At 37.9% G+C, this 19055-nt stretch overlaps 1 protein-coding gene across 1 annotated transcript in view; it reads left to right on the forward strand.

Moving 5' to 3' along the window:
- The window catches only part of LOC105499091 (nuclear pore associated protein 1), a 564120-nt gene that overhangs the window by 303012 nt on the left and 242053 nt on the right, over positions 1-19055 (forward strand). The window contains exons 44-46 of the mRNA XM_071099379.1: positions 3465-3629; positions 5176-16656; positions 17503-17574. The gene's annotated coding sequence lies outside the window, so the exon portion shown is untranslated. The remainder of the gene's footprint in view (positions 1-3464; positions 3630-5175; positions 16657-17502; positions 17575-19055) is intronic.

Raw genomic sequence — 19055 nt, forward strand, 5'->3', positions numbered from 1 at the left:
AAGCGACATGGAAGTCTAAAAAGTCCCTGTTCCAGTTCTGCTACTAGGACAGGTAGAGGGGCAAAGCCAGGTGTGGGCTGGGTCAGGAAAGTCCATACTCTGCCTCTCCAAGTGTGGGTGTAAGCAGAAGCTGCAATGGTGGTCATTATCCCTGACCGCTGAGATAATGTTCCAGGGAGGAGAATGCCCTCTGCTCCATGAGAGTCTGTACATGGAGAGAGAGGTAGAAAGTGGCAGGTCAGTTCCCATGACCTTGACACAGAAGGTCTTACACATGCAGACTTCTGCTGGCAAAAACCCACAGCAGCCAGCTAAGTCCCAGGCAGTCTAGGCTCAGAACACAAACCTGCCCCAGGCCACAAGACTTCCCACTGGAGACTGAAACTGGAACAGTAGCTCTGAGGCCACACCCCTTGATTTGACATGTGAAACAGCAGTACCCAGGTCCCATGACCCTGGCACAAGAATACTTCCTTCATGCCCCTTGGTTCAGGCCTTCGGGGGTTCATCCTCTGCTCAATACTAGATCAAATACAAATCTTAGTTGGTCAGCTTCTTCCTCAGTTGGGGGCTTCTTCCAGTGCATGCCTACTGCCTGGGTTACTTCGCTGATTTCTTCAAGATATTCTATGAATTAGGGTCAAGAATATCTTCCTTCTGTTGCTGCTGGGGTCTGGGAGTGCACACGCAGCACATCCAGGTGCCACTCTTACTTTCATGCTCCCCACCTCTCTTAAGTCAGCTCCATCGCTGGGCAGGGTTCAGGCGCTTCCCTGTGACCTGGATTGCCTGGTTCCCTAGTGGGAATGTATCACAGAGAGAGTCTCCCTCTTTTGCACTCTCAAGGCTCAGTTGCCCATCTGACACGTAGTGCAAGTTGCTGCCTGCTGCTGCTTTCAAAGTATCCAGAGGTTCTTTCACTTTTTCTGTTGAGTTCCTGTGTTTGTTGGATACAAATTCACAGTGTGAATCTCTAGACACTATTTTGCTCTTTCTAAGCAGGTGAGGCACACTAACAAAGCCTCCAATCTGCCATCTTGAAAAACAAAAAACAAAACAAAAGAAATGCTCTTCTTTATGAGCAGAGGTCTACCAAAAGTTATCTGGAACATTCATCCTGGACATATCTATTCTTCTCCAATAATCGTCATATTTATGCAATCATTTTTATGTCAGTATGCAAACATGGATATTTATTTTACTCTTCTACTACTTCATTTATTTGTTTAAATTGTTGCAATGTTGACTATTGGAAGTTCTTTCAGTTGGATCATCTGTCATTTTGAAACACCACCATAATTAAGCTTTGCTGTTGTTATGTGGTTGGTTAGTTGTTTGCACTGTTTGGCATTTTACTTTTTCTGGCACTACTAGGTGCTTATGCTAATTGTGTGGATTTCCTCACAAGCCTGGTATTAACCATTATTTTTCAACAGAGCCCTAGTTATTTTTATTGGAAAATTGAATTAGAAATGGAGATCGGGCCCTTGGCATATTCATTGCTCCTGGGGCATCTGTTGATTCATGATCTTGTGTGCTGACAGAGCAGACACATCTGTGTATACTGATTCACACACACACACACACACATGCACACACAAATGTTTTATCATGTATCTGTATCTTTAAGTTAAACATGAATTCCTTCCTCGTAACGCTCCAGCACCCCGTGATCTAATCCAGTACCACATGAATCAGCGCCCCTATTCCCGCTTACTTGTGTGTAGCCTATCACGCTAACAATGATAAAGATGGTTCTGTTATTTAATCACATAATCCAAAGACTTGTATAAGCGTATTCAGAATTAGAAATGTACATGGCCGTGAGAAATAACTTTACCAACTGAAGATTTTATGGATAAATCTTTACCCTTTAGACTCAGAATATCCACTGACTTGCTACGTTACTTGGGTCAGCTGCTTTTCCCCCCTCCCTTCAGTGAGGTGATTTCAGTGATGTGTTATTTAATTCTTTTATGTGTATAGCCCCGTGCTATCTGCTACCTGCTGTATAAGGTGTTTAATTTGTATATTGTAAGTTCACTTTTTGTATTATAAAGTTATTTAGGATTTGTAAAATACAATAATGTATTTATCGTTACTGTATGATACCAGAATAATTTCACTGCCCAGAGCGAATCTGCTGTACCTCACCAGTTTGACCTGCCTCTCTTCCAAGCTCCTAGTAAATACCATTTTATTATCTCTATGCTTTTTCACATTCCAGAGTGTCACATCACCAAAATCTCACAAAGTATTTTGCCTTTTTAAATTTACCTTTTTTTCACAATATACCCTTTAGATTTGTGAAGTGTATCTCATGGTTGCTTAGAGTTGCATTTTCTGACTGACAAAAGACTTAGGCCCCATATCATGTGCTTACTAGACATGAATATAGTATCTCTGGATACGTGTCTATTCAGATAGTTTACCACTTCGATTGTGTTACTTGCCTTTTTATTTTGAGTTGTAAAATATTTTGTATGTTATGGATAATAGCTCCTTTCCTTCTATGTGATTGTGAATATTTTCTTCTATTCTTTGCATTATCTTTTTACTTTTAATGATGTACTTTGAATCCCAGAAGATTTTAATTCTTATGAAGTTAAATATATTCATGTTTATTTATTTTTGTTGGGCTTTAAGTATCATATCTTAGAAATTATAGGAGTTATTGTTTATCTTAAGACCCAAATTACATATTTATATATTACCTACTATGGGTTTGGTCTATTTAGAGCTTACATTTGGATATATGATTATTTTGAGCTAATTATGTATATGGTGTGAGTGAGAAGTTCAACTTGCTTGTGGATATTCAATTGTCTTAGCAGCATTTGTTACAAATGTATTTTTCCGTATTGAATTGGCTTGGCAACCTTACAAAATCATTTGACTCTAAAGGTAAAGATTAATTTATGGATGTTCAATTCTACTATATTTCTTTGATCTGTATGTCCATGTTTGTACTATTTTTGAGCCTTTAAATTAAATTATGATGATACTGAGTTTTTCATGGATGCCCTTTAAGATAAAGAAACTTTCCTCATAGGCTTAATTTGTTGTATATTGTTATCAAAAATGGATTTTGGATTTATCCGGTGCCTTTGCTGCATCCTTTGACATGATCATATGGCTTTTGTTTTTTATTTTATTCTTAGAGGGCATGACACTAATTATTTTGTAAGTTGAACCAAATTTGCATTCCTGAGACAAATACTCTTGGTGATGGTGTGTAATTCTTTTTCCATTTGCTGATTTGTATTGCTAGCATCTTAGTGAAGACCTTTGTACTTTATTTATAAAACATATCGATCTTAATTTTTCTTCCTTAAAATATCTTGCTTTTGTTGTAATATCAGTATAAAGTAATTAATAGTATACATCAGGAAGTGATCTCTGCTTGTACTGTTGTTTACGTTTTTATGAAGAGTTTGTGATAGATTGTTATTAATGATTTTCAGGTTTGGAATAGTTCACCAGTGAAGTCATCTCAATGAGCACAGGGCCTTCACTCCTAACAACAATCACATGAATTTGGAAGGGGATCCTTCCCCAGCTGAACCTTCTTCGCTTGAGACCTGATCCTTGGTCATCATCTGCATCTGGATTCATGATACAGAGAAACTGTGAGTGAGAGCCACTTAGTATGTGAGAATTTATTTCGCAGCAATAAATAATATGCTTGACAGTAAATGCAATGTGGTATCCTGGGCAGAAAAAAATGACATTACTTAAAAACCCGGTAAAATATGGAAAAAGCCTATATTTCAATAAACAGTTTTGTGCCAACTATTTTTTAGGGCTCATCATTGCATGTAACGCAAGGATATATAAAGCTTTCTGTGCATGTTTCTGTGTATTTAAATGATTTCATAGAAAAGTATTTTTGAAAAAAATATTAAATGTGATATTAAAAGAATTCCAAAGCACAAACAGAATACCTTCAGCTCAGGAGATGAAAGGACATGTAAAGAGAGAATAGCAAAGCACTTTTCCATATCGATTTACCAACTCGAACACAGGTACACCTGCTTCAGGAAGATTCTCCCCAAGTTCCAGAGACTCGTCCTCTTTCATCTTCTTCATCATATTCTGCATTTTTCAGTCACCAGTTTTAGCATCAGTAACCACTTTTTCAAAGACAGATGCCTGTGACTCACGTGTGTCAAAAAGCCCCATTTTCAGATATTATTTAACAGGACTTCAACAAACAGACCAGAATTTATTCAGAGCTTGCAGTGAGGAGTGCCTTAATGCCAACATGCCTATGTTGACAACACATCCTCTGGTGACTGAAGCATTCATAGAGAATGAGTTGCTGAAACTCAATAACATATGTTTACTGTACAAGTAAGGCAATAATATAGTGCTCTAAAATTATTCTGGGGACATAGGGGACATTCGTCTAAGATTTATGAGATGTGAGCAACCAATAGAGCATGAACACTGATGTCTTACAAGTACTCCAGATCAGTAGATGGGCATTTGATTTTCCAGTGAGGGTGGCTTTCAGGGTCTCTTGGCTTCAATACTGTACACACAGAATTTCAGTGACAGATCTTGGTTAAAATAACAACAAGATTAACAACCCCTCATCTATTATATTGCAGCCTGGCAATTTAACTTAACTTAGTTTCACTGCATATAAATAGCAACTTAATTTAAATTAATTTCACTGCATATCAATAACTTAATTTAAATGAACTTCACTGCATAAAAATAGCAACCCTATACTCCATGCAAACTAGAATGGCAGTGGAATTTATGTAGTGAAGAAAGTGACAAATGATTTTCCAAATTTAAAGGAAACTTAAGGTTTTATAGGGAAACAAATAGAGGTAAAAATATTTTTAATCCTTCTTTTTCTGACAATTGTGTTCTGCTCTTATAAATAGAAAGCTCTGCTTTCATTATTTTATAATATAGTGAGTTCATCAGGCACATGTATGAAAATTGTATAGTAAAGGAAGGTTTGTGTCCACTTGGTTGGTTCATTCGACTTAGACACATCATTTACTTTATCTCAAATGGTTATTTTTTAAGCCTTGGTTTTGTACAACATGTAAAGGCGTCAGTCTTTGTGCAATATTAAGGCTTCATTCAAGTAACTTTTCTTTGTGTCTCTGCCTTTGTTTCTGCATTGCTCCTGTACTTCTGTGAACCGTATTTCAGTGAGTAATGATGACAATGGCAGCCATGCTGTCTCCCGTTCTTACCACTGGATGTGAAGAAATTCTAGATGCGATCCAGCCAATCTGTACTCGACTCTCAGTTCCATCTTCTCAACTCACAGTGTCTTCCAAAGTCCATGCCACACCACAGCCTGGAAAATCTCCCAAAGCAGTGTCTTGAGGCAATGGTAGAGCTCATGTCACAGCATGGTATATCTCAGGTATCACTGTCCTTCCCTGTTTGATATAGTCTCTCTTACAAACCATTGTTCCATACACTTTGCCCCTTTTGTGTTTGCGTATACGTGTGTTATGGCATGTCTTAACCTCACAGTGAGGGTATAAGCATAGAGTTTTGCATATCTAGAGGTGTGGATCCTTGGGAAGCATCTTAGAACCTACCTGCCATATCAGGTCCTGTCTAACCTGTATCAGTTTGTGGGTCTTCACTTATTTTATTGACCTTGATCCTAGTGAAAAGAACTTGTCAGGTGTTCCATAGGATGTATCACAATATGGATTTGTTATATTTTTTCATCATTTGACTAAGATTAAACATTAATTTATTCACATATTTATCTAATACTGAAGACAAAAATCCTGAACAACATATTATTTAGAAATACAAATTTAGAAAATAATAAAGAAGAATGAGGCAGAGCACGGTGGCTCATGCCTATAATCCCAGCAATTTGGGAAGCTGAGGTGGGTGGATCACTTGAGGCCAGGAGTTCGAGCCCAGCCTAACTAACATGATGAAACCCTATCTCTACTAAAAATACAAAAATTAGCCGGGTGTGCTGGTACACACCTGAACGTTTCTTATATTCTGGGTAATAGTCTCCTAACAGTTTTATGACTTGGGAATATCTTCTTCCATTATTTCAGTTGTCTTGATGGTGCACTTTGCATCTTAAAAGGTATTGATCCATGTGAAGTTCAGTGCATCTATTTTTTTTTCTGTCACTTGCACTTTTGTGTCACATGTTAGAATCCATTGTTTCACATAAGGCCATGAAAACCTATTCCCATGTTCTCTTCTGTGGGATTTTTAGTTTTAGCTCTTACAGCTAGCCACGTATTCTCTTTTGAGTCAAATACATATATGGTACAGGAAAGAGTTAAACTTCCATGTGGATATCCCTTTCTCCCAGGAACATTTGTTGAGAAACTATTTTTTCCTCTTGAATCAAATTTTCAACCTTGAAAATAAGTTTGCCCTATATATAAAGATGGATTTTGGCATGCTCAACTCTATTCTATTGGCTTGTATGTCTTTCCTTACGTTATGTGAGTTTTCCGTGGATGCTCTTTGTAGGTTTAGCAAGTTTTCTTCTATGCCTAACTTTCCCAAAGCTTTTATCATGAATGGTTTTGGAATTTGTCAAATACCTATTCTGCATCTTTAGAGGTGACCATGAGTGTTTTTTAAAAAATTCTATTACTATAGTTTATAACACCAGTTCTTTTTGTATGTTTAACCAAACTTACATTGCAAGGATAAATCGTTTTGCTTTTAGTGTATAATCCTTTTTATATGTTACTAGTTAATTTTGATAGTACTTCCTTGATACTTTTTACCTATTTCATATTGGTCTGTAAGTTTCCTTTCTGGAAATGTCTTTGTCTAGCTGTGGTGTCAGGGAACACTGGCTTCATACAGTGCATTGGGAAAGGTTCTCTACTCGTCTGATTTTATTGATTGTTATTAATGCTGAAAGGGTTTGAATAACACACCAGTGAAGTCATCTTGACGTGGACAGAAATTGAATCCTTACAAGAATTCTAGGAGCTTGGAAGGGGATCCTTTGTCAGGTGAGCCTTCCCTTGAACTCTCTGCCAGGTATCTGACCCAGAGAAACTGTAAGTACTATGTAGGGCTGTGTTTTAAAGTCTAAACTCTGTAGTCATATGTTATACAACAACCCATCGGTAATATGCCTGACAGTAAATGTAATGTGGTATCTTCTATTAGATCCTTGAACAGAAAAATGACATTCGTGGAAAACCTGGCAAAATATGAAGAAAATCTATTTCAGTTAATAGTTTTGTACCACTGTCAGTTTCTGAGTTTTCATAAATATGCTATGGTGATATAAGGTGTTCACATTTCAGGAAGCTGTAGGATATATGAAACTCTATTATCTTTACTACTTTCTGTAAAACTAAAACTATGATAAAAACATTTTTTAAAATGTAATATTCAGGTACCAAAAAATAAAACAACAAAAAGAGAGACATATTTAAACCACTATAAAGCCACAGATCAGAGGATGAATGGAGATGTGGGGAGACTATGGCAAAGTAGCTTGCCTTATTATACCCCATTCCTACACATGGCACCTGCTTCAGAAGGACACCGTCACGCTCCAGGGACACTCATCCATTTTCTTCTTCCAATCACACCATTATCCTGTTATCAGTTCCTGTGTTCGTAACCACTTTTCCAAGGAAAGATGCCTTTCTCACATATATTAGAAGGCCCTGTTTGCAGGCACTTTCTGGCAGTGTCTTTGTAGGATCTCAGTATAAAGACATTTTAGAAGACATGACTTCCAGACATTAGAACAGAAGAGTGAGAAGCACCAGTGATGGGGAACATATATATTTCTGCATTAAGCATGTTTTCTTAGTACAGATTCCTTTTTTTCCCAATTTTTGCAAGAATACGATGCCTTAAGCCTTTGAGAAAACACTGTGATAATTCAGTTTTCTTCATCATGCAGACTCCATCACGAATTTATGGGACCACACATTCTCTTGACACGTCATGGATCTATATTGTCCTTTGATACATTAATCTGTTCTCACGATGCTAATAAAGACATACCTAAGACTGGGTAATTTATAAAGGAAAGAGGTTTAATTGACTCACAGTTTCACATGGTCAGGGAGGCCTCACCATCATGGCAGAAGGCGAATGAGGAGCAAAGTCACATCCTACATAGTGGCAGACAGGAGAACTTGTGCAGGGGACCTCCCATTTATAAAAACATCAAATCTTGTGAGACTTATTTACTACCATGAGAAGAGTATGGGGAAAACTGTTCCCATGATTCCATTTTCTTTACCTGCCCTGCCCTTGACACATGGGGATTATTACAATTTCAGGTGAGATTTGGGTGGGGACACAATGAAACCATTTCAAGTGACAAGCCCAAAAGCCACAGAGTAGACATTATCATGGAAGAAAGTTAACTAGATATGAAAAAAGTTTATAATCATGGAGCTGTAGGTTATTTCCTGCTCAAAAAGATGTGGAAATGAACCTTTAGACATCAGATGTATGAAGGTGAGGCATGTTAGTGATACAGAGTGTGTCGTGCAGAGGTGGAAATAGCCTAATAGAAAAAAGGAATGAATAGCAAGTAGAACATACCCCAGCCCACCTTCCTGTGATCTAAGAGATGGACACAAGTTGAGTGCTGACTGCAAATGTGCTGGCTAAACAAAGATCCCCACAGCAGGGGGACTGTCCCCTCTTCCTCAACACAGCTCCCTGTTCACAGGCCACACCACTTTATAGAGGAGCACCAGGGATGTTCCGGAAGCCATGCCCACAAAGCATACTGAGCCATGGGACTGCATACTACGCTCCCAAGGACATCTGCAAAGTCAAGACTCTTGCGTTTTCAGACCGTGATCATGGGCTACATTCTCCACACCATATTCATAGCTTCAGCGAGAAAACAAACTCCTGGGTCCTGGAGACCTAGAGTGAGAGACACAGCTGACCTCGACCATATTTCTCACTTCTGAGAAGTTTGTAGCAGTAATTCAGGTGCTATTATTTGGGGCATTTATAATTCAGTAAACCTTCTTACGCCTCTAATCTTACAATTTACCTCATAGGAAAGGACAGTTTCATTTAAATTGGCGATCTTAAGTCATGGAGGTTTGCTCTTTTTATTTCATTATAACAGGAGTTTCTATAAAGTAAGTAACTTGTACAATCCCATTTTCTTCTTCATTTCAATGCACACATCTGGTCTATTATGATGTGTACTGTGAAGATCATCCATGACTAAATTCTTGAGGAAAAAAAAAATCACCAAGTGGCAGGCCAGGAAGGAGAGAGAAGTAGATTGTAGAAGGGCAGACTCATCTCTAGGTGGCAAGAGGGTCGATGAGCTCTGAGTGCTCAGGGTTAAGACTGGAAAAGTGATAGACATGAAACTCTGCTACCATGATGTCCCAGGCACAGAGGACACAGTGCTGAGCACTAAGCTCGCAAACATTACTATGGTAGCCTGGAAAATAGGATTTGTACTGAGTCTGGATTGGCCACCAGAATTCTCAGAAAGATGCCACTGAAAACACCCCATCATCTGACCATGTCCTTAGGCAAGAACCCAACGCTGTCTCCGCCCTCTAGTCTGAATAAAGGGTGTATGACTCCTCTACTGGAGATTAGGGCTTCCTGTTCACTCAATTGAGCCCTAGTAGAAGCTGAAACTCTCAGTGCCAATATGCTCAACATTCTAAATTATACACTATGTTGGCCGGGCGCGGTGGCTCAAGCCTGTAATCCCAGCACTTTGGGAGGCCGAGACGGGCGGATCACGAGGTCAGGAGATCAAGACCATCCTGGCTAACACCGTGAAACCCCGTCTCTACTAAAAAAAAAAAATACAAAAAACTAGCCGGGCGAGGTGGCAGGCGCCTGTAGTCCCAGCTACTCGGGAGGCTGAGGCAGGAGAATGGTGTAAACTCGGGCGGCGGAGCTTGCAGTGAGCTGAGATCCTGCCACTGCACTCCAGCTTGGGCTACAGAGCGAGACTCCGTCTCAAAAAAAAAAATAAATAAATAAATTATACACTATGTGAGTTTCTTCTTCATTCAGTGCACTCTTTGGGGAACACCAAAGCCTGTTTCATTTTCTAAGTATCAGCAAGTGGAGCTGACGAGTAACAAGTGATCAGAGCAAAGCATTCCATGAAAACCACAATGCACGTGCATCTCCATTCCCTGCTTACAGTCAGATTCACAAGACCCTCATTCATGGGATGGGAAGGATAAAAAGGGAGGGAAAAGAGATAAATATGTAGTTGATCTGGATGAAGAATCGGATTTGGAAAGCAACTTAGAATAATCTCTGCTTATATTTCTAAGATTAAGGAAAAAAGTCTCAAGATAACAGAATTTTCTGTCTTCAGAGAGCTGCACTCTGCTGCAAACTTTCAAGTAACACTTTACCATTTCTGTCTTCTTTCTCCATGGGATCTTTGAGCCATGATTTATAAAATCACCTCTACATCATGTGTTTTTGTTATGTCTAATTACCTCTTGAAGTCTTTCTAGGGACAGTGACTATAAGTTATCACCCTGCCCAACAGGACTCCAGGAAACTGGGTCCTGGATGTTTACAGTGTGCCTCTCAATGGGATACTTATTTATCCTGTTGGATACCCTGAAGCATAAGTCTTTGACGCAGCATCCTTTTCACAGGAAATTTGTTTACACTGTCAGACACTCTTGTGGCACTTGTCGGACCTGTGTCCACTCCATTCCCACCAAGGTAGCCACTGTCTAGGAGAGCTCTGAGTTGGCAAAAAGTTGAGTTCACATGTGCTGGTCACATGAGACACGAGGAAGCAACTTAACAAAGCAAAGGTATTTCTTGCAGGTGGGGATCACTGGGCACCGTTGTAGGGTCTAACTGACACATTAGGTCTTCTCCAGTCTGCAAGTTTCATAGTCTCCACTTATTTTTCTTGACCTTGACCCTTTTGAAATGTACAGGTCAGATATTTTCTTTTGTAAGATGTCCCACAATATGGATATGTCTCATGATTTCTCATGATTAAACTAGGGACATGTATACATTAAACACCTGTCATCTAAGTTTGAAGACAAGAAGAACTAAACATTATGGATATTAGAAATATAAACAGAGATAATACAACAAACACAAATTAGAGGATAACAAATAATTTCACAGTCATAGCGACCTTCAGTGATTAAGGAAGATGATTAAGCCAAGGAGTTCCATTAACGGCCATGAACACATTGCTCATGTTCTATTTTATAAGGTCAGCAGTGACTTTAAATAAAAAGAAGCCTTATACATTTAAGAATCGTTTGGGGTTTACAGAATTGTTTTAAATGTAGTAAATAGATTTTCCATATATCCCACTACAGTTGTTCTTTTTATTAACTTCTTAATGTAGGACATTTGTCACAGTTAACTAATTTTAAACAGTAGAATGAACTACTCTTCATACTTGATTCAGATTTTCTTATGTTTCACTTAATGTCTAATTTCTATTCCAGGATCTCACCCAGGATACCTCAGCACAGTTAGCTATCATGTCTCCTTAGACTTCTCTGAGTGTCACAGTTTCTTAGATTTTTCTAGTTTTTGATTACATTGACATTCCTAATGTGGGATTTCTCTGAGGTTTTTTCCATGATAAGACTAGATTTGTGGGTTTAGGAGAGGAAGATGACAGAGGAAAGCTGCCATTCTCCTCACATCATACCAAGGACACAGGCTCTCAACAGGCTTTATCATTATTAATGTTAATTTGATCACCTAGTCATTTTTATCAATATATCACACACTGTGAAATTATTATTATTTTTCCTTTTCCCCATAGAATGTTTCAGAACAAAGTCACTAAGACAACACGCATTTGAGCAGTGGGGAGTCATGGGCCAAGCAAGATGGTTCACGCCTGTAATCCCAGCCTTGTGAGAGGCTGAGGCAGGTGGATCACCTGAGGTCAGGAGTTCGAGACCAGCCTGGCCAACATGGCGAAACCTCTAAAGATACAAAAATTAGCTAGGCACAGTGCATGCGCCTGTACTCCCAGCTACTTGGGAGGTTGAGGCAGGAGAATCACTTGAACCTGGAAGGCAGAGGTTGAGGTGAGCTGAGATCACGCCACTGCACTCCAGCCTGGGCAACAGAGCAAGACTCCAGACTCCATCTCAAAAAAAAAAAGTGGGGATTCATGATCCACCTTCTTATAGGCAGAATGTATACAAATTTATTTGAACCCTCAACCATAAACATGTCTATTCTATTACATATTTATTCATTTATACATAAATTATATAATCATCTAAACACGGATATTTTATACTTTACAGATGCTAATTTATTTGATTGTTCAAATTGTTGCATGGTTGGGTATTGGAAGGTTTTTTAGTTGTCCGTGGTATAGTTTTGAAATACCCACATATTTAAGGTTCAGTGTGGTGTGGTTGGTTGGTTTTGTTGTTGTTCAGCATTTTCTTTTATTTAACCACTACTAGGTGCTCCAGGCTAACTCTGTATTTAATTGTGCTCCAGGCTAACTGTATAATTGTGTAATTTCTGCTAATGTTACCAATACCATATGATCTAATCCAGCAACACATGAATGATGTGTGTAGTCTCTTACTCTCCCTGTGAAGAAGTTGATGCTGGTCTCTTAATCATACTGCCTGAACATACATGCACAGTGGTTTCAGAACAGGTAACTTATACCCCAATAGGAAACAATTTTACCAAGTAAAGTACAGAACTTAGGTATAAATACTTTGGCTTTTAGCCTCGGCATGTCCACTTATTACCCAAGTTACTTAGGCCCATTGCTTTCCCCCACTTTCTTTAGTGAGGTTATTCCATAAATTCATTACATAGTTATATTACTTTTGGGGATATTCCTCCTTGGGAACCCTTTACCTACTAAGTAAGGTTTTTAAATTTGCATAACTTAGTACACTCTTTGTGTTATAAAGTTCTTCAGGATTCAGAAAACATTATTATGTATCCACCAATACAGTATCAGAGTGATTTCACTGCCCCAAAGAAACCTCCTGTATTTCACTGATTCCACCTTTCTCTCTCGCAAGCCCCCCCTTACCACCAGACTCTTTGCTATCACCATACTTTTTTCCTTTTCTAGAGAGTCGTATAGGTAGAATTACATAGTATTTTGCCTTTTCCAACTTGTATTTTTTCACATAGCAATATACCTTTTATATTTTTGAAGTATATATCATGTTTTTTAGACTTCGCATCCCCTATTGTTGCAGGACAGGTGAGCCCCAAATTTGGGGCTTCAAGTGGCAGGGTTCTTGGCTTTGCCCAGGAAAGTATTTACGGGCAAGCCAGTGGTGATAGATGGCAGTCTTTTATTGAACAGTACTGCTCCTTTAAGAGCAGGGCTAACTCATAGGCGTTGCATCAGTTGGTAACCTCTGGGCTCTTATCAACTATCCTTACACTAAGGTAAAACTACTTTCAATTACATGGAAGTTGAGGGGTGAACCAATGAAACTTAATGGGCAGGTGATTCAGAACTTTCCAGGACAGGAGCAGTAACTTCTGAGTTGTTGCCATGGAAAGAGGTGGTAAATTCCTGGTTGTTGGCCTGGAATTTGTAAACAGTCATGCGCTGGAGGGAATGTCTCATGCCGGTAAGCAGTGAGGACAACCAGGGATCCCTTTGTCTTCTTTTGCCGGTTTCTTCACTAGATGCTGTCTGGACCAGATCTTATTTTGATCAGCAGGATTGTGACTAGAAAACAACTTGCCAGTCTCCTACCTCATAATGGCAGAAGGCATTGAGTGTCTTTTCGTGTGATTTGGATATGACTGTAGCTTTTTTGGAGAATTGGGTATTTGAATAATTTTCATTTTTGATTGAGATATATGCCTTTTTATTTTTGAGCTCTTAAGAAGTTGCCGTATATTATTAACAATAGACCATTATCGCCTATAAAACTTGCAAATACTTGCTTTTTAATTTAACTTAAGTTTCAGGGTACATGTGCACATTTGTTACTTAGGTAAACTTGTGTCATGGTGGTTTGTTGTAGATTACTTCATCACCAATGTACTAAAGCCTAGTACCCATTAGTTATCTTTTCTGATCCTCTGTCGCCTCCCACCCTCTGATAAACCTCAGTGTTGTTCCCCACTGTGCGTTTATATGTTCTTGTCATTTACCTCCCACTTATAAGGGAAAAAACATGGTATTTGGTTTTCTGTTCCTGCATTAGTTTGCTAAGGATAGTAGCCTCCAGCTCCATCCGTTTTCGTGTAAAAGACATGATATGTTTTCCGGCTGCGTAGTATTCCATGGTGTGTATGTTCCACATTTTCTTTATGCAGTCCACCATTGATGGGCATTTAGGTTGATTCCACATTCTTGCTATTGTGAATAGTGCTGCAGTGAACCTATGCATGCGTGTGTCTTCTTCACAGGACACTTTTTATTTCTTTGGGTATATGCTCAGTAATGGGATTGCTGGGTTAAATGATATTTCTGTTTTTAGGTCTTCTTGTAGTCTCCACACTGCCTTCCACAATGGTTGAACTAATTTAGACATCCACCAACGGTGTGTAAGTAATTCCTTTGTTCCACAACCCTGCCAGTATCTATTTCTCGACTATTTAATAATAGCCATTCTGACTGGTGTTAGATGGTATCACATTGTGATTTTTAATTGCATTTCTTTCAGGATCGGTGAGGTTGAGCTTTTCTTCATATGATTGTTAGCCACATATATATCTTCTGTTGAAAGTGTCTGTTCGTGTCCTTTGCCCTCTTTTTTTATGGAGTTGGTTTTTTTTTCTTGAACATTTGTTTAAGTTCCTTATAGATGCTGCATATTAGACTTTGGTCATATGCATAGGTTGCAAAACTTTTCTCCCATTCTGTAGGTTGTCTGTTCATTCTGTAGATAGCTTTCTTTTGCTGTGCAGAAGCCCTTAAGTTTAATTAGGTTTCATTTGCCAATTTTTGCTTTTGTTTGCAAATATTTGCTCCCATTCTTTGGGTGTCTTTATTTTTGTTGGTGCAGTGTGAATCAGAAAAGTTTCACATTCTAATGACGTTTAATATGTCTGATACTTCTTCTTCCCTTTTGCTTTCGGCATCATATCTTAGAAAAGATTGTTTAACCTAAGACCACGAAGATGTATTCCTGTGTTATTTCCTACATTTTGGGCCTGTTTAGCTATTATCTATAGATATATGATCCTTTTGAGTCACTTACATTTTCAGTGTGAGGCAGGAGTTCCACTTGCATGGAATATGCACTTGCTTAGAAATATTTTATTAAAAATATTTATCCATATATAATTTATTTGGTGACATTATAAAATTATTTCACTATAAATGTATGTATTCATTTTTGAGCATTATATTCTATTACATTGATCATCATCTATATTCTTATACTAGCACCATAACTCTTGATTACTATTACTTTGCAGTGAGTTTTGAAGTCAGGAAGTATGTATCTCCCATGCCAACCTTTTTTCTTCTTTCTCAAAATAATTTAGGCTACTCTGGGTCTATTGCATTATATATGAACTTTAGATAAGCTTTGTGAATTTAGAGGAAGGAAGTGTCACCTGGGATTTTGATAGAGGTTGCATTAAATCTATAGATCCATTTGGAAAATATTGCCAGCCTAACAACATTAACATTTATAAGCAATGAATAGTCAAATTTTTTTTCCATTTTTTTCAAAATGTTTTCTACAGTTTTTGTGTATATATCTAATACTTAATTTGATAAACTTATTTTTGATGTCATCTCAAATGGAACATTCTGAGATTTTTGTTTTAGATTATTAATTGCTAGCATATAGAAATTCAGAGGATTTTATATCTTCACCTTGTATACTGCAAGTTTGTTGAACTCATTTCTAAATTCTAAACATATTTGATTAGAGTCCTTTAGAAGTTTTATACATAAAATCACGTCATATGCCAACAGACAGAGTTTGACTTCCTTTCCATCGTGGAAGCCTTATATTTATTTTTCTAGACTAACTGCCGTGTCTCTATCCTCTAGTACAATGTTGAAAACAAGTGTCAAGAGTGGAAATCCGTGTTTGTTTATAATCTTGGAGAAATTAGTGAACGTTTCAGATAACTTATGATGATACAGTAGTTTCTCATGGATCTCCTTTAAAAGGGAGACAGTTCCCTTAACTGCCTCATTTGCTGCATATTTTTCTCATAGGGAGTTGGAGAATTCTCAATTGCCTATGCATCTTCTGAGATGATTGTGTAGTTTTTGTTCTTTAGTATATGAATACAGTGCATAGCACTAGTTGTATGTTGAACCAAATTTTGCTTTCCTGAGGTAAATACCCTTGATATAGTATACAATACTTTTTACATGTTTCTGGTTTGTTTTACTAAAATTTCCTTGATGATTTTTGCCCCTGTATTCATAAGGTATATTGTTCTTCATTTTCCCTATTTGAAATGTCTTTGTCTGGCTGCGGTATCAGGGTAAACTAACTCAGTATACAATGGGAAATCATGTTTTCTCCACTTTTTTGGAATAATTTGTAATAAATTAGTATTAATATTTTTAAATGATTACAATAATTCACTGATGAATTCTTCTTGTTGCGGTCAGAGAGGTTAATCCTAAGAATAGTTACATGAAGTTGGAAGGAGACCCTTCTGCAGCTGAGCCTTAGCCTGGGCCATCACCTACATCTGGACTGAAGACCCAGAGAAACTGTGAGTAATATGTGTGTGGTTTTGAACCACTAAGATTTATAGTAGTCTGTTATGCACCAAGTCTTAAGTAATATATCTGACAGTAATTGCAATGTGGTATTCTAGATTAGGTCTTGGAACAGATAAATGTATCATTATTAGAAATTCTGGTAAAATATGAAGGAAGTCTGTAGATCAGTTAATAGTTTTGAAACAGTGAAATTCTTAGTTTTCATGAATATACTATAGTTGTAATAGTAACATTTTAGTTAGCTGAAGGGTATATGAAACTGTATGTTCTACCTGTGTATCTTTTTGTAAATCTGCAATTATTTCAAAATAAATTTGCTTTCTAAAATTATTATATCTTTAAAAAGAAAACAAAGACATAAGCAAAAATCTGTGTCTTCCAGAGATGAGTGGGTACATAGGAAGAGAATAGAAAATGAGCATTTTTTATCTAGTCACCTTTCCAAACCCAGGTACACCTGCTTCGGGAAGGCACCATCAAGCTCTAGGGACTGTCATCCTTTTTCTCCTTCTCTGTTACCCAGTCACCAGTTGGAGTGTCAGCAACCACTTCTTCAGAAAAAGCTGCCTTTCCTTCACATATCCAGAAAGCCCCATGTGCAGACATCATTGAGCAGTGTATATTCAGGATCCCATTGAAGCATTTTTGGGAGCTATGACTCAGATATTAGAAGCCAAGAATTAGAAATTTCAGTGACAGGGAACATAAATCATATTTCTGCATTCAGGATAGTGTTTTCTTGGTACAGGGATTTCTTCTTCAAGTAATCGAAAGACAACTGTACCTTCAAACCTTTCAGAAAAATATGTCCTAATTTACTTCTTTTCATTCTACAGACTCCATCAGGAATTGTCTGGGACCATGCATTCTGTTGCCCACTGCCAACCCGAAAGCCACCAAGGTAGCAGGTAAGCAGAGTACAACAAACGTTTCTTACAAATGGGTTTAGGCCAGACCCTACTTACAGAGACCTGGATATGAATCTTTTACACAACAGGTTTTTTGCAGTTGGATGCTAGTGAGTGGAGAAAGCAGATGACAAAGTGCTGAGTAGCGAGTCCCCAGACACACTCTAACTGCATGGAAGATGTGATTTCCCACATTACCTTAAACCAACAGTTCCTTAGAGGCTGGCCTGGACATCACAATTCTAAAAGAGATGCCATTTAAAAGAAACCAAATTCTAGACCAGATCATGAGGCAAATACCCAACACTTGGACTCCACACTCTAACCTGATTAGAAGTTGGAGTTCAGTGGAAGAATGTCTTGGATATTTGAGAACATGACTTTATGTGTATTTAATTTAGCCTTGCTGGAATTTAAAACTGTAGGGGAAAATTCAGTCAACCTCCTAAATTCTGTGAGTTTTTGTTTTTGTATGTGAGTTTCTGCATACACATAAAGAAACTCCCATCGTTTAGGAGGTTGACTGAATTTTGGGTATACAGAAATTCATACTTTATGGTTTCTTCTTCTGTCAGTGTATTCCTGAGGGAACACCAAAACCAGTCCCCAAATCCAAGTACACAAATTAGGGCTGACCAGAGTAGCAAGGGGATGGATTAAAACATTTTATAAAGACCATTATGCATCTACGTCTGCAGTGACTAATTATAAAGTGATTTCTGTGATCTCCAGCCATATGGTTAAAACGGCAAATGGGAATGAAGAAAAAAGAGTTACATAAATATTATAGCTGAAAAAATGGAGTTTATAATGAAGCTTACAAGGATCATTGGTCATATTCCTAAGACTGCAGTGGAAAGTTTCAAGATACAGCTTTTTCTAGGTCTTTAGAAAGCTATTACTCCAGTGAATTTTTCAAGTAACTCTTTATAATTGCCATCTTCTTCCTCAGTGGATTTCTTAAACCATAGTTCGTAAAAGTACATTTCCATGCATAACATAAGAATTCTAGTGTTCCACTGGTAACTCTAATGTGTCTAATAGCTACGTAGACTGTAAATGCACTTGGTGAACTTATAATATTTAAGCATATGACTTCAGGAACAGAGAAGAATACAGTTGATGAGCCACCATAATCTAACACTGAGAAATTGGCAGTCACAGAGGACAGTGTATTCCACTCATCGTAGAGGGCACATTTTCATATTTATGAAACACAGGTGCACCTTAAATTTGACAGTGTTAAAACACTATTGACGAGAAGGCAACCATAATGTTATTGTCCTCATTTACATATACATGAGTTTGGTCTATAAACCTTCCATTGATGTTTTCAGGTCATATCATTAACATCATATCTTGCATAGGAGGTTTCAGAAGGTTGGAAAGATAAGCTCACAGGAGCAACATAGGAATCTCACAAGAAATGCAGCATCACCAAAGCTTCAGATTAGCACAGCTGATAATAATATGGGGAAAAT

This window comes from Macaca nemestrina, chromosome 7 (assembly GCF_043159975.1).
Source record: "Macaca nemestrina isolate mMacNem1 chromosome 7, mMacNem.hap1, whole genome shotgun sequence".
Taxonomy (NCBI): Eukaryota; Metazoa; Chordata; class Mammalia; order Primates; family Cercopithecidae; genus Macaca; species Macaca nemestrina.